Genomic DNA, 14549 nt, shown 5'->3' with positions numbered 1-14549 from the left:
ATAGCCCTCTCTTTGCAGCCTCCTTCGCTTATGGCCATACCATCCTGGCTATGCCCGATCTCAACTGATCTCCAAATGTAAGCAGGTTTGGGCTAGGTTAGTACTTTGGGTTTTTTTCAGTAATTATCTAATAGGCCTTGTTAGTTCTTTTGGAAATTTTCACTAATTGTCCAATAATCTTGCAAAAAAAAAAAAAAGAGTCAATGCCCGACCTCAGAATGTTAGCAGGTTTGAGCCAGGTTAGTACTTTTGGATTTTTTCAGTAAATATCTAATAGGCCTGGTTAGTACTTTTGGAAAAATTCCCTAATTGTCTAATAATCTTGTAAAAAAACAAAAAAGAGTCAATGCCCGATGTCAGAATGTAAGCAGGTTTGGGCCAGGTTAGTACTTTTGGATTTTTTCAGTAATTATCTAATAGGCCTGGTTAGTACTTTTGGGAATACCAGGTGCTGTAAGCTTTTGGGTTTCCTTCCCTACTTATATAATGCACTGGTGATTGTAGTGGCTGATCTTTAAATAGCCCTCTCTTTGCAGCCTCGTTCGCTTATGGCCATTCCAACCTGGCTATGCCGATCTCGTCTGATCTCGGAAGCTAAGCAGGTTTGGGCCTGGTTAGTATTTGGATGGGAGACCGCCTGGGAATACCAGGTGCTGTAAGCTTTTGGGTTTCCTTCCCTACTTATATAAAGCACTGGCGATTATAGTGGCTGATCTTTAAATAGCCCTCTCTTTGCAGCCTCCTTCGCTTATGGCCATACCATCCTGGCTATGCCCGATCTCAACTGATCTCCAAATGTAAGCAGGTTTGGGCCAGGTTAGTACTTTTGGATTTTTTCAGTAATTATCTAATAGGCCTTGTTTGTACTTTTGGAAATTTTCACTAATTGTCCAATAATCTTGCAAAAAAAAAAAAAGAGTCAATGCCCGACCTCAGAATGTTAGCAGGTTTGAGCCAGGTTAGTACTTTTGGATTTTTTCAGTAAATATCTAATAGGCCTGGTTAGTACTTTTGGAAAAATTCACTAATTGTCTAATAATCTTGTAAAAAAACAAAAAAGAGTCAATGCCCGATGTCAGAATGTAAGCAGGTTTGGGCCAGGTTAGTACTTTTGGATTTTTTCAGTAATTATCTAATAGGCCTGGTTAGTACTTTTGGGAATACCAGGTGCTGTAAGCTTTTGGGTTTCCTTCCCTACTTATATAATGCACTGGTGATTGTAGTGGCTGATCTTTAAATAGCCCTCTCTTTGCAGCCTCGTTCGCTTACGGCCATTCCAACCTGGCTATGCCGATCTCGTCTGATCTCGGAAGCTAAGCAGGTTTGGGCCTGGTTAGTACTTGGATGGGAGACCGCCTGGGAATACCAGGTGCTGTAAGCTTTTGGGTTTCCTTCCCTACTTATTAAAAGCACTGGCGATTATAGTGGCTGATCTTTAAATAGCCCTCTCTTTGCAGCCTCCTTCGCTTATGGCCATACCATCCTGGCTATGCCCGATCTCAACTGATCTCCAAATCTAAGCAGGTTTGGGCCAGGTTAGTACTTTTGGATTTTTTCAGTAATTATCTAATAGGCCTGGTTAGTACTTTAGGATATTTTCACTAATTGTCCAATAATCTTGCAAAAAAAAAAAGAGTCAATGCCCGATCTCAGAATGTAAGCAGGTTTGGGCCAGGTTAGTACTTTTGGATTTTTTCAGTAATTATCTAATAGGCCTGGTTAGTACTTTTGGGAATACCAGGTGCTGTAAGCTTTTGGGTTTCCTTCCCTACTTATATAATGCACTGGTGATTGTAGTGGCTGATCTTTAAATAGCCCTCTCTTTGCAGCCTCGTTCGCTTACGGCCATTCCAACCTGGCTATGCTGATCTCGTCTGATCTCGGAAGCTAAGCAGGTTTGGGCCAGGTTAGTACTTTTGGATTTTTTCAGTAATTATCTAATAGGCCTGGTTAGTACTTTTGGAAATTTTCACTAATTGTCCAATAATCTTGCAAAAAAAAAAAAAAGAGTCAATGCCCGACCTCAGAATGTTAGCAGGTTTGGGCCAGGTTAGTACTTTTGGATTTTGTCAGTAAATATCTAATAGGCCTGGTTAGTACTTTTGGAAAAATTCACTAATTGTCTAATAATCTTGTAAAAAAACAAAAAAGAGTCAATGCCCGATCTCAGAATGTAAGCAGGTTTGGGCCAGGTTAGTACTTTTGGATTTTTTCAGTAATTATCCAATAGGCCTGGTTAGTACTTTTGGGAATACCAGGTGCTGTAAGCTTTTGGGTTTCCTTCCCTACTTATATAATGCACTGGCGATTATAGTGGCTGATCTTTAAATAGCCCTCTCTTTGCAGCCTCCTTCGCTTATGGCCATACCATCCTGGCTATGCCCGATCTCAACTGATCTCCAAATCTAAGCAGGTTTGTGCCAGGTTAGTACTTTTGGACTTTTTCAGTAATTATCTAATAGGCCTGGTTAGTACTTTTGGAAATTGTCACTAATTGTCCAATAATCTTGTAAAAAAAAAAAAAAAAAAGAGTCAATGCCCGATCTCAGAATGTAAGCAGGTTTGGGCCAGGTTAGTACTTTTGGATTTTTTCAGTAATTATCTAATAGGCCTGGTTAGTACTTTTGGAAATTTTCACTTATTGTCCAATAATCTTGCAAAAAATAGAAAAAAGAGTCAATGCCCGATCTCAGAATGTAAGCAGGTTTGGGCCAGGTTAGTACTTTTGGATTTTTTCAGTAATTATCTAATAGGCCTGGTTATTACTTTTGGAAATTTTCACTAATTGTCCAATAATCTTGCAAAAAAAAAAAAAAAAGAGTCAATGCCCGACCTCAGAATGTTAGCAGGTTTGGGCCAGGTTAGTACTTTTGGACTTTTTCAGTAAATATCTAATAGGCCTGGTTAGTACTTTTGGAAAAATTCCCTAATTGTCTAATAATCTTGTAAAAAAACAAAAAAGAGTCAATGCCCGATCTCAGAATGTAAGCAGGTTTGGGCCAGGTTAGTACTTTTGGATTTTTTTAGTAGTTATCTAATAGGCCTGGTTAGTACTTTTGGAAATTTTCACTAATTGTCCAATAATCTTGCAAAAAAAATAAAAGAGTGAATGCCCGATCTCAGAATGTAAGCAGGTTTGGGCCAGGTTAGTACTTTTGGATTTTTTCAGTAATTATCTAATAGGCCTGGTTAGTACTTTTGGAAATTTTCACTAATTGTCCAGTAATCTTGCAAAAAAAATAAAAGAGTGAATGCCCGACCTCAGAATGTAAGCAGGTTTGGGCCAGGTTAGTACTTTTGGATTTTTTCAGTAATTATCTAATAGGCCTGGTTAGTACTTTTGGGAATACCAGGTGCTGTAAGCTTTTGGGTTTCCTTCCCTACTTATATAATGCACTGGCGATTATAGTGGCTGATCTTTAAATAGCCCTCTCTTTGCAGCCTCCTTCGCTTACGGCCATACCAACCTGGCTATGCCCGATCTCGTCTGATCTCGGAAGCTAAGCAGGTTTGGGCCTGGTTAGTACTTGGATGGGAGACCGCCTGGGAATACCAGGTGCTGTAAGCTTTCGGGTTTCCTTCCCTACTTATATAAAGCACTGGCGATTATAGTGGCTGATCTTTAAATAGCCCTCTCTTTGCAGCCTCCTTTGCTTACGGCCATACCAACCTGGCTATGCCAGATCTCGTCTGATCTCGGAAGCTAAGCAGGTTTGGGCCTGGTTAGTACTTGGATGGGAGACCGCCTGGGAATACCAGAAGCTGTAAGCTTTTGGGTTTCCTTCCCTACTTATATAAAGCACTGGCGATTATAGTGGCTGATCTTTAAATAGCCCTCTCTTTGCAGCCTCCTTCGCTTATGGCCATACCATCCTGGCTATGCCCGATCTCAACTGATCTCCAAATCTGAGCAGGTTTGGGCCAGGTTAGTACTTTTGGATTTTTTCAGTAATTATCTAATAGGCCTGGTTAGTACTTTAGGAAATTTTCACTAATTGTCCAATAATCTTGCAAAAACAAAACAAAAAAAGAGTCAATGCCCGATCTCAGAATGTAAGCAGGTTTGGGCCAGGTTAGTACTTTTGGATTTTTTCAGTAATTATCTAATAGGCCTGGTTAGTACTTTTGGGAATACCAGGTGCTGTAAGCTTTTGGGTTTCCTTCCCTACTTATATAATGCACTGGCGATTATAGTGGCTGATCTTTAAATATCCCTCTCTTTGCAGCCTCCTTCGCTTACGGCCATACCAACCTGGCTAAGCCCGATCTAGTCGGATCTCGGAAGCTAAGCAGGTTTGGGCCTGGTTAGTACTTGGATGGGAGACCGCCTGGGAATACCAGGTGCTGTAAGCTTTTGGGTTTCCTTCCCTACTTATATAAAGCACTGGCGATTATAGTGGCTGATCTTTAAATAGCCGTCTCTTTGCAGCCTCCTTCGCTTATGGCCATACCATCCTGGCTATGCCCGATCTCAACTGATCTCCAAATCTAAGCAGGTTTGGGCCAGGTTAGTACTTTTGGATTTTTTCAGTAATTATCTAATAGGCCTGGTTAGTACTTTTGGAAAGTTTCACAAATTGTCCAATAATCTTGCAAAAAAAAAAAAAAGAGTCAATGCCTGATCTCAGAATGTAAGCAGGTTTGGGCCAGGTTAGTACTTTTGGATTTTTTCAGTAATTATCTAATAGGCCTGGTTAGTACTTTTGGGAATACCAGGTGCTGTAAGCTTTTGGGTTTCCTTCCCTACTTATATAATGCACTGGCGATTATAGTGGCTGATCTTTAAATAGCCCTTTCTTTGCAGCCTCCTTCGCTTATGGCCATACCATCCTGGCTATGCCCGATCTCAACTGATCTCCAAATCTAAGCAGGTTTGGGCCAGGTTAGTACTTTTGGATTTTTTCAGTAATTATCTAATAGGCCTGGTTAGTACTTTTGGAAATTTTCACTAATTGTCCAATAATCTTACAAAAAAAAAAAAAACAGTCAATCCCCGATCTCAGAATGTAAGCAGGTTTGGGCCAGGTTAGTACTTTTGGATTTTTTCAGTAATTATCTAATAGGCCTGGTTAGTACTTTTGGAAATTTTCACTAATTGTCCAATAATCTTGCAAAAAAAAAAAAAAAGAGTCAATGCCCGATCTCAGAATGTAAGCAGGTTTGGGCCAGGTTAGTACTTTTGGATTTTTTCAGTAATTATCTAATAGGCCTGGTTAGTACTTTTGGAAATTTTCACTTATTGTCCAATAATCTTGCAAAAAAAAAGAAAAAAGAGTCAATGCCCGAACTCAGAATGGTTTGGGCCAGGTTAGTACTTTTGGATTTTTTCAGTAATTATCTAATAGGCCTGGTTAGTACTTTTGGAAATTTTCACTAATTGTCAAGTAATCTTGCAAAAAAAAAAAAAAGAGTCAATGCCCGACCTCAGAATGTTAGCAGTTTTGGGCCAGGTTAGTACTTTTGGATTTTTTCAGTAAATATCTAATAGGCCTGGTTAGTACTTTAGGAAATTTTCACTAATTGTCCAATAATCTTGCAAAAAAAAAAAAAAGAGTCAATGCCCGATCTCGGAATGTAAGCAGGTTTGGGCCAGGTTAGTACTTTTGGATTTTTTCAATAATTATCTAATAGGCCTGGTTAGTACTTTAGGAAATTTTCACTAATTGTCCAATAATCTTGCAAAAAAAAAAGAAAAAAAAAAAAGAGTCAATGCCCGATCTCAGAATGTAAGCAGGTTTGGGCCAGGTTAGTATTTTGAATTATTTCAGTAATTATCTAATAGGCCTGGTTAGTACTTTTGGGAATACCAGGTGCTGTAAGCTTTTGGGTTTCCTTCCCTACTTATATAATGCACTGGCGATTATAGTGGCTGATCTTTAAATAGCCCTCTCTTTGCAGCCTCCTTCGCTTATGGCCATACCAACCTGGCTATGCCCGATCTCGTCTGATCTCGGAAGCTAAGCAGGTTTGGGCCTGGTTAGTACTTGGATGGGAGACCGCCTGGGAATACCAGGTGCTGTAAGCTTTTGGGTTTCCTTCCCTACTTATATAAAGCACTGGCGATTATAGTGGCTGATCTTTAAATAGCCCTCTCTTTGCAGCCTCCTTCGCTTATGGCCATACCATCCTGGCTATGCCAGATCTCCACTGATCTCCAAATCTAAGCAGGTTTGGGCCAGGTTAGTACTTTTGGATTTTTTCAGTAGTTATCTAATAGGCCTGGTTAGTACTTTTGGAAATGTTCACTAATTGTCCAATAATCTTGCAAAAAAAAAAAAAAGAGTCAATGCCTGATCTCAGAATGTAAGCAGGTTTGGGCCAGGTTAGTACTTTTGGATTTTTTCAGTAATTATCTAATAGGCCTGGTTAGTACTTTTGGGAATACCAGGTGCTGTAAGCTTTTGGGTTTCCTTCCCTACTTATATAATGCACTGGCGATTATAGTGGCTGATCTTTAAATAGCCCTTTCTTTGCAGCCTCCTTCGCTTATGGCCATACCATCCTGGCTATGCCCGATCTCAACTGATCTCCAAATCTAAGCAGGTTTGGGCCAGGTTAGTACTTTTGGATTTTTTCAGTAATTATCTAATAGGCCTGGTTAGTACTTTTGGAAATTTTCACTAATTGTCCAATAATCTTGCAAAAAAAAAAAAAAAACAGTCAATGCCCGATCTCAGAATGTAAGCAGGTTTGGGCCAGGTTAGTACTTTTGGATTTTTTCAGTAATTATCTAATAGGCCTGGTTAGTACTTTTGGAAATTTTCACTAATTGTCCAATAATCTTGCAAAAAAAAAAAAAAAGAGTCAATGCCCGATCTCAGAATGTAAGCAGGTTTGGGCCAGGTTAGTACTTTTGGATTTTTTCAGTAATTATCTAATAGGCCTGGTTAGTACTTTTGGAAATTTTCACTTATTGTCCAATAATCTTGCAAAAAAAAAGAAAAAAGAGTCAATGCCCGAACTCAGAATGTAAGCAGGTTTGGGCCAGGTTAGTACTTTTGGATTTTTTCAGTAATTATCTAATAGGCCTGGTTAGTACTTTTGGAAATTTTCACTAATTGTCAAGTAATCTTGCAAAAAAAAAAAAAAAGAGTCAATGCCCGACCTCAGAATGTTAGCAGTTTTGGGCCAGGTTAGTACTTTTGGATTTTTTCAGTAAATATCTAATAGGCCTGGTTAGTACTTTTGGAAAAATTCACTAATTGTCCAATAATCTTGTAAAAAAACAAAAAAGAGTCAATGCCCGATCTCAGAATGTAAGCAGGTTTGGGCCAGGTTAGTACTTTTGGATTTTTTCAGTAATTATATAATAGGCCTGGTTAGTACTTTTGGGAATACCAGGTGCTGTAAGCTTTTGGGTTTCCTTCCCTACTTATATAATGCACTGGCGATTATAGTGGCAGATCTTTAAATAGCCCTCTCTTTGCAGCCTCCTTCGCTTACGGCCATACCAACCTGGCTATGCCCGATCTCGTCTGATCTCGGAAGCTAAGCAGGTTTGGGCCTGGTTAGTACTTGGATGGGAGACCGCCTGGGAATACCAGGTGCTGTAAGCTTTTGGGTTTCCTTCCCTACTTATATAAAGCACTGGCGATTATAGTGGCAGATCTTTAAATAGCCCTCTCTTTGCAGCCTCCTTCGCTTACGGCCATACCAACCTGGCTATGCCCGATCTCGTCTGATCTCGGAAGCTAAGCAGGTTTAGGCCTGGTTAGTACTTTTGGATTTTTTCAGTAATTATCTAATAGGCCTGGTTAGTACTTTTGGGAATACCAGGTGCTGTAAGCTTTCGGGTTTCCTTCCCTACTTATATAAAGCACTGGCGATTATAGTGGCTGATCTTTAAATAGCCCTCTCTTTGCAGCCTCCTTTGCTTACGGCCATACCAACCTGGCTATGCCAGATCTCGTCTGATCTCGGAAGCTAAGCAGGTTTGGGCCTGGTTAGTACTTGGATGGGAGACCGCCTGGGAATACCAGAAGCTGTAAGCTTTTGGGTTTCCTTCCCTACTTATATAAAGCACTGGCGATTATAGTGGCTGATCTTTAAATAGCCCTCTCTTTGCAGCCTCCTTCGCTTATGGCCATACCATCCTGGCTATGCCCGATCTCAACTGATCTCCAAATCTGAGCAGGTTTGGGCCAGGTTAGTACTTTTGGATTTTTTCAGTAATTATCTAATAGGCCTGGTTAGTACTTTAGGAAATTTTCACTAATTGTCCAATAATCTTGCAAAAACAAAACAAAAAAGAGTCAATGCCCGATCTCAGAATGTAAGCAGGTTTGGGCCAGGTTAATACTTTTTGATTTTTCAGTAATTATCTAATAGGCCTGGTTAGTACTTTTGGAAATGTTCACTAATTGTCCAATAATCTTGCAAAAAAAAAAAAAAAAAGAGTCAATGCCCGATCTCAGAATGTAAGCAGGTTTGGGCCAGGTTAGTACTTTTGGATTTTTTTAGTAGTTATCTAATAGGCCTGGTTAGTACTTTTGGAAATTTTCAGTAATTGTCCAATAATCTTGCAAAAAAAATAAAAGAGTGAATGCCCGATCTCAGAATGTAAGCAGGTTTGGGCCAGGTTAGTACTTTTTGATTTTTTCAGTAATTATCTAATAGGCCTGGTTAGTACTTTTGGAAATGTTTACTAATTGTCCAATAATCTTGCAAAAAAAAAAAAAAAAAGAGTCAATGCCCGATCTCAGAATGTAAGCAGGTTTGGGCCAGGTTAGTACTTTTGGATTTTTTCAGTAATTATCTAATAGGCTTGGTTAGTACTTTTGGGAATACCAGGAGCTGTAAGCTTTTGGGTTTCCTTCCCTACTTATATAATGCACTGGCGATTATAGTGGCTGATCTTTAAATATCCCTCTCTTTGCAGCCTCCTTCGCTTACGGCCATACCAACCTGGCTAAGCCCGATCTCGTCTGATCTCGGAAGCTAAGCAGGATTGGGCCTGGTTAGTACTTGGATGGGAGACCGCCTGGGAATACCAGGTGCTGTAAGCTTTTGGGTTTCCTTCCCTACTTATATAATGCACTGGCGATTATAGTGGCTGATCTTTAAATAGCCCTCTCTTTGCAGCCTCCTTCGCTTATGGCCATACCATCCTGGCTATGCCCGATCTCAACTGATCTCCAAATCTAAGCAGTTTTGGGCCAGGTTAGTACTTTTGGATTTTTTCAGTAATTATCTAATAGGCCTGGTTAGTACTTTTGGAAATGTTCACTAATTGTCCAATAATCTTGCAAAAAAAAAAAAAAAAAAGAGTCAATGCCCGATCTCAGAATGTAAGCAGGTTTGGGCCAGGTTAGTACTTTTGGATTTTTTGAGTAATTATCTAATAGGCTTGGTTAGTACTTTTGGGAATACCAGGAGCTGTAAGCTTTTGGGTTTCCTTCCCTACTTATATAAAGCACTGGCGATTATAGTGGCTGATCTTTAAATAGCCGTCTCTTTGCAGCCTCCTTCGCTTATGGCCATACCATCCTGGCTATGCCCGATCTCAACTGATCTCCAAATCTAAGCAGGTTTGGGCCAGGTTAGTACTTTTGGATTTTTTCAGTAATTATCTAATAGGCCTGGTTAGTACTTTTGGAAATTTTCACTAATTGTCCAATAATCTTGCAAAAAAAAAAAAAAGAGTCAATGCCCGATCTCAGAATGTAAGCAGGTTTGGGCCAGGTTAGTACTTTTGGATTTTTTCAGTAATTATCTAATAGGCCTGGTTAGTACTTTTGGAAATTTTCACTAATTGTCCAATAATCTTGCAAAAAAAAAAAAAAGAGTCAATGCCCGATCTCAGAATGTAAGCAGGTTTGGGCCAGGTTAGTACTTTTGGATTTTTTCAGTAATTATCTAATAGGCCTGGTTAGTACTTTTGGGAATACCAGGTGCTGTAAGCTTTTGGGTTTCCTTCCCTACTTATATAATGCACTGGCGATTATAGTGGCTGATCTTTAAATAGCCCTTTCTTTGCAGCCTCCTTCGCTTATGGCCATACCATCCTGGCTATGCCCGATCTCAACTGATCTCCAAATCTAAGCAGATTTGGGCCAGGTTAGTACTTTTGGATTTTTTCAGTAATTATCTAATAGGCCTGGTTAGTACTTTTGGAAATGTTCACTAATTGTCCAATAATCTTGCAAAAAAAAAAAAAAACAGTCAATGCCCGATCTCAGAATGTAAGCAGGTTTGGGCCAGGTTAGTACTTTTGGATTTTTTCAGTAATTATCTAATAGGCCTGGTTAGTACTTTTGGAAATTTTCACTAATTGTCAAGTAATCTTGCAAAAAAAAAAAAAAAGAGTCAATGCCCGATCTCAGAATGTTAGCAGTTTTGGGCCAGGTTAGTACTTTTGGATTTTTTCAGTAAATATCTAATAGGCCTGGTTAGTACTTTTGGAAAAATTCACTAATTGTCCAATAATCTTGTAAAAAAACAAAAAAGAGTCAATGCCCGATCTCAGAATGTAAGCAGGTTTGGGCCAGGTTAGTACTTTTGGATTTTTTCAGTAATTATATAATAGGCCTGGTTAGTACTTTTGGGAATACCAGGTGCTGTAAGCTTTTGGGTTTCCTTCCCTACTTATATAATGCACTGGCGATTATAGTGGCAGATCTTTAAATAGCCCTCTCTTTGCAGCCTCCTTCGCTTACGGCCATACCAACCTGAAGGCGCAATTGAGCTATTCAGGAAGTGGAAGTATTGGTGCAGAGAGCACGTGGAGAGTATTTGTTTGTACAAAAATTTAGACATTTTGGTTTGTTTTGATATCTTTATTTAAAAAAGAAAAAAAAGAAGATTTTTTGCTTTATTCCCCAAACAGCTTTTTGCTGTTTGGGGATCTTATCTCTTTTTATTTTGAGTTGCTAAATGATACGGGCTGATAACACAGACATGGACAAAGGAAAAGGTAGATGGAATATGGGAGAAAATGAAGATGAATCAAGAAGACAAAACTATGATAAGAAATTAACTGTGTTGGTGGAGATTGTTGGGGAAGACAGAATTAAGATGATGGAGCTACTGAAAAAAATAAGAGAAGATTGTGGAGTGGTAATTGGTTGTAGATATAAAAATCCAAGAGAATATGAACTGACAATGAAAGAAGAGAATGGAAAAGACAAAATTTTGGATGGGCTAAAGATAAAGAATAGTAGGGTGATGGCGAAGGAAATAAGCAATAATGAGATGGTGGTTTCATTCCTAAATCTGCCGACTTATATTCAAGATGAGGAGATAAAGGGAAAGCTAACAGATTGGGGAGTGACAGCAGTTTCAACTATTAAAAGGAGAATGTGGCCAGGGACTGACATTGCTGATGGAACGAGATTCTTGAAAGTCAAGTTCACAGATACTGTTAAATCGCTGCCATACTCAACAAAGTTTGAGACTTTGGGAGGAACTGAGCACTTTCGAGTCATACATGACAGACAGGTTAAAGTTTGCCGTCTGTGCATTCAACCTGGACACATAGTGAGAGACTGTCCAAGCTTTAAATGTTTTCGGTGTGGAATGCAGGGCCACTATGTAAGGGAATGCAATGAGGGAAACTGTAGCGTTTGCAGGATGAGATCTGCATTTTGCGTATGCAAAATTTCAGAAGAGCGGGAGGAAGGAGATAGCGTGGGAAGCTTCGTGGACCTGTATGAAGAGTCGGAGCAGGGTTTAACGGTGGAGGAAGAGGAAAGAGGGGATGCATGGAGTGAAAGAGATTTAACTGCAGGACAACAGACTGCTGAGAAAGAGAGCAGCAGAGATGTTGTTGAAAGTTTAAAGGAGGGTAACGGGAAAATCGGGAGAGTACAGATGACTGAAGAGAAAGATGGAGGGGCAACCAAAAAATGGGGAAAAAGTGAAGGGGATGATGGGAAAAAGGAAAAACAAGGAACAAGGCACCAAGAAGAAGATGAAAGCTTAAAGAATAAGGAAAGCAGAAGAGAAGAGGTGAGGGAGTCTCTGGAGACTCCACTGATAAATCTGGGAGAGGAGTTGGACACAAGTGAAGGAAGTATCAAGTTGCTGAAAAGGAAAATGAAAGGCGGTGAAGAATGCTTTGCGAAAAAGTAAGAACTTGGGCTTTTTATGTGTTGCCTCCTTCTAATACTTGTAATACATGCAATGTGTGACATAATGAGCATTGCCTGCTTGAACTGTAATGGTCTCAGAGAAATGAATAAGTTTGAGCAGGTTATTGGAAAGCTTAAAACAGATGTAATTTGTTTACAAGAGACACATTGGTCTGAAGACATAATGGTCAATATAAAAAAAATCTGGGAACATGAAATTTATGTAAATCATGGAAATCAGAGGGCTTGTGGAGTGGCGATTCTGATGAAAAGAGGTGAAATGTATAATGTAAAGGAAATATATAATGATGGTAAAGGAAGACTGTTAGGAATAAATTTTATGTTCAACAATGAACTTTTTAGATTTATTAATTTATATGCACCTAATGTAGAAATCGAAAGAAAAGGAGTTTTTGAGCAAATGAAACCATTATGTACAGGCAAATGTATAGTGGTTGGAGATTTTAATGTGTGGTGCACAAGACTAGATGTGTCTAGAAGTGCAAATTTCAAATCAGATGTGTCTAGAAGGATTTTAAACAAATTAATGCAAAGTGAGGATATGGTAGATGCCTGGAGAGAGGAGAACCCATTTAAAAAGGAATTTTCAAGAAGGCAAATGGTGCTGGGAAACTTAAAACAAAGTCGAATAGATCTGTGTTTAGTTAAAAGAGAAATATTATATTATGTGAAAAATGTGAGATATAAGTTTATTGGAGTAAGTGATCATGCTGTCATGACAGTAAAGATGGCTGGAAATAAGGAAACAAGTGGTGGGGGGATGTGGTGTCTGAATTCATCTTTACTAACGGAAGAAGAGTACAGGAAAAGTATTTACAGATGTATAAAGTGTGAAACGGAAAACTCATTATTTGAAGAGAATGTCTGTGAGTGGTGGGAAATAATGAAAAGGAAAATACAAAAAAGAAGTATAAGGTACTCAAAGCAGAGGCATTTTATGAGAATGAGGGCAATGGAGGACATGGGAAATATGTTGGAGAAAGAAGCAGAGAAAATAGAAAACAACCCTGAGTACTCAAAAGAACATTTCTTTAGGATAAAAGCAGAAATGGAGATGTTTGAAAAGGAAAAGTGCGAGGGTGCAATAGTAAGGAGCAGGGCACAGTATGCGGTGGAGGGGGAAAGGTGCACAAAGTACTTTCTGAATCTAGAGAAAAAAAAACAGAGGAAAAAATATATTACAGAATTGGAAAATGAAGAAGGGAAAAAGGTAACAGATTATGTAGAAATTATAGATGTGGTAGAATCATTTTATAAGAAACTCTTCAAGAAAGAAAATGTAAAACAAGAATGTGTGGATGTAGTTTTAAATACTGTAAGTGCTAGTTTAACTGATGAAGAAAGAAGTATGTGTGACAGTGATATACGTATTGAAGAAATAAAAGAAGCAATAAGACAAACAAAGCCGAATAAAAGTCCAGGATCAGATGGTTTAACGCATGAATTCTACAAGACATTCATAGATATTTTAGCACCTATATTGATTAAAGTATTCAGGAGTATGGAAGAAAGAAGGGAGATACCAGAATCAATGAGCTTGGGCGTAATTAATATTCTTTATAAGAATAAGGGTAGTCCGCTTAAATTGGGAAATTATAGACCTTTAAGTCTTTTAAACACTGATTATAAAATTTTGACAAAAGTTTTAGCCAATAGAATAAAAGGAGTAGTGGGCAGTATAATATCGCCAAATCAAGCATACAGTATACCAGGAAGAGACATTACAGATACAATATGTACAATAAGGGATGTAGTGGATAGTATGGTTAATGATAGGGAAGGAGGTTTGATTTTTTGTATGGATCTAAATAAAGCCTTTGATAGGGTAGAGCACTGTTTTATGGAACAAGCAATGAGGAAATTTGGGTTTGGGGAGAGGATTCTGAGGTGGATAAATTTATTATATTGTAATGCAAAAAGCTGTGTAAAAGTAAATGGTGTTTTAACAAATCCTTTTCCACTAGAAAGATCAGTGAGGCAAGGATGCCCACTTTCTGCTATGCTGTATTCAATATCAGTTGAGCCACTAGCGACACTGGTAAAGAGAGATGGGGAAATAAGAGGAATTCCAGTACCACATGGGGGACTGAGTTTAATTCACCAGTATGCAGATGACACAACATTTACTGTAAGAGATATGGAGAGTATAAAAAGAATAATGAAACATGTTGAAACATATGGGAAAGCGTCAGGAGCAAAAATTAATATTGAAAAATCTGAAATAATGAGTATAGGTGGGATAGATATGAGCGGGTGTGAAAATAATTTTAAAGTCACAAAAGAATACACAAGGATTTTAGGAGTTAATATAGGAGTTAATGCAAAAGAAGCAAGAGATGCTACTTGGACAGGGATTTTAAATAAAATAAAACAAGTTCTACGTTTTTGGAAATTAAGAGAATTAACACTGAGGGGTAAAGTAATAGTGTTTAATTCCTTGCTGCTTACCAAATGTAATTA

At 38.6% G+C, this 14549-nt stretch overlaps 9 non-coding genes and 1 pseudogene across 9 annotated transcripts; all 10 read left to right on the top strand.

Moving 5' to 3' along the window:
* The first annotated feature begins 544 nt into the window (after positions 1 to 544).
* On the top strand, positions 545 to 662 carry LOC132150647 (5S ribosomal RNA). The gene has a single exon (XR_009435873.1). It is a non-coding gene; the product is annotated as a 5S ribosomal RNA (ribosomal RNA).
* A 601-nt stretch (positions 663 to 1263) lies between these two features.
* Positions 1264 to 1381, top strand: LOC132150504 (5S ribosomal RNA). Its single transcript, XR_009435733.1, has one exon. It is a non-coding gene; the product is annotated as a 5S ribosomal RNA (ribosomal RNA).
* Positions 1382 to 3449: 2068 nt separating this feature from the next.
* LOC132150145 (5S ribosomal RNA) lies at positions 3450 to 3568 on the top strand. Its single transcript, XR_009435388.1, has one exon. It is a non-coding gene; the product is annotated as a 5S ribosomal RNA (ribosomal RNA).
* An 84-nt stretch (positions 3569 to 3652) lies between these two features.
* LOC132150608 (5S ribosomal RNA) lies at positions 3653 to 3771 on the top strand. Its single transcript, XR_009435836.1, has one exon. It is a non-coding gene; the product is annotated as a 5S ribosomal RNA (ribosomal RNA).
* Positions 3772 to 4234: 463 nt separating this feature from the next.
* LOC132150382 (5S ribosomal RNA) lies at positions 4235 to 4353 on the top strand. The gene has a single exon (XR_009435617.1). It is a non-coding gene; the product is annotated as a 5S ribosomal RNA (ribosomal RNA).
* Positions 4354 to 5906: 1553 nt separating this feature from the next.
* Positions 5907 to 6025, top strand: LOC132150950 (5S ribosomal RNA). Its single transcript, XR_009436121.1, has one exon. It is a non-coding gene; the product is annotated as a 5S ribosomal RNA (ribosomal RNA).
* Positions 6026 to 7437: 1412 nt separating this feature from the next.
* Positions 7438 to 7556, top strand: LOC132150133 (5S ribosomal RNA). The gene has a single exon (XR_009435377.1). It is a non-coding gene; the product is annotated as a 5S ribosomal RNA (ribosomal RNA).
* An 84-nt stretch (positions 7557 to 7640) lies between these two features.
* On the top strand, positions 7641 to 7788 carry LOC132150728 (5S ribosomal RNA; annotated as a pseudogene).
* Positions 7789 to 7872: 84 nt separating this feature from the next.
* On the top strand, positions 7873 to 7991 carry LOC132150607 (5S ribosomal RNA). Its single transcript, XR_009435835.1, has one exon. It is a non-coding gene; the product is annotated as a 5S ribosomal RNA (ribosomal RNA).
* Positions 7992 to 8886: 895 nt separating this feature from the next.
* LOC132150224 (5S ribosomal RNA) lies at positions 8887 to 9005 on the top strand. Its single transcript, XR_009435463.1, has one exon. It is a non-coding gene; the product is annotated as a 5S ribosomal RNA (ribosomal RNA).
* The last annotated feature ends 5544 nt before the right edge of the window (positions 9006 to 14549 follow it).

Source organism: Carassius carassius, chromosome 9, assembly GCF_963082965.1.
Source record: "Carassius carassius chromosome 9, fCarCar2.1, whole genome shotgun sequence".
Lineage (NCBI taxonomy): Eukaryota > Metazoa > Chordata > Actinopteri > Cypriniformes > Cyprinidae > Carassius > Carassius carassius.
The sequence above is the reverse complement of the archived record's forward strand: the minus strand, read 5'-3'. Positions and strand labels throughout refer to the sequence as shown.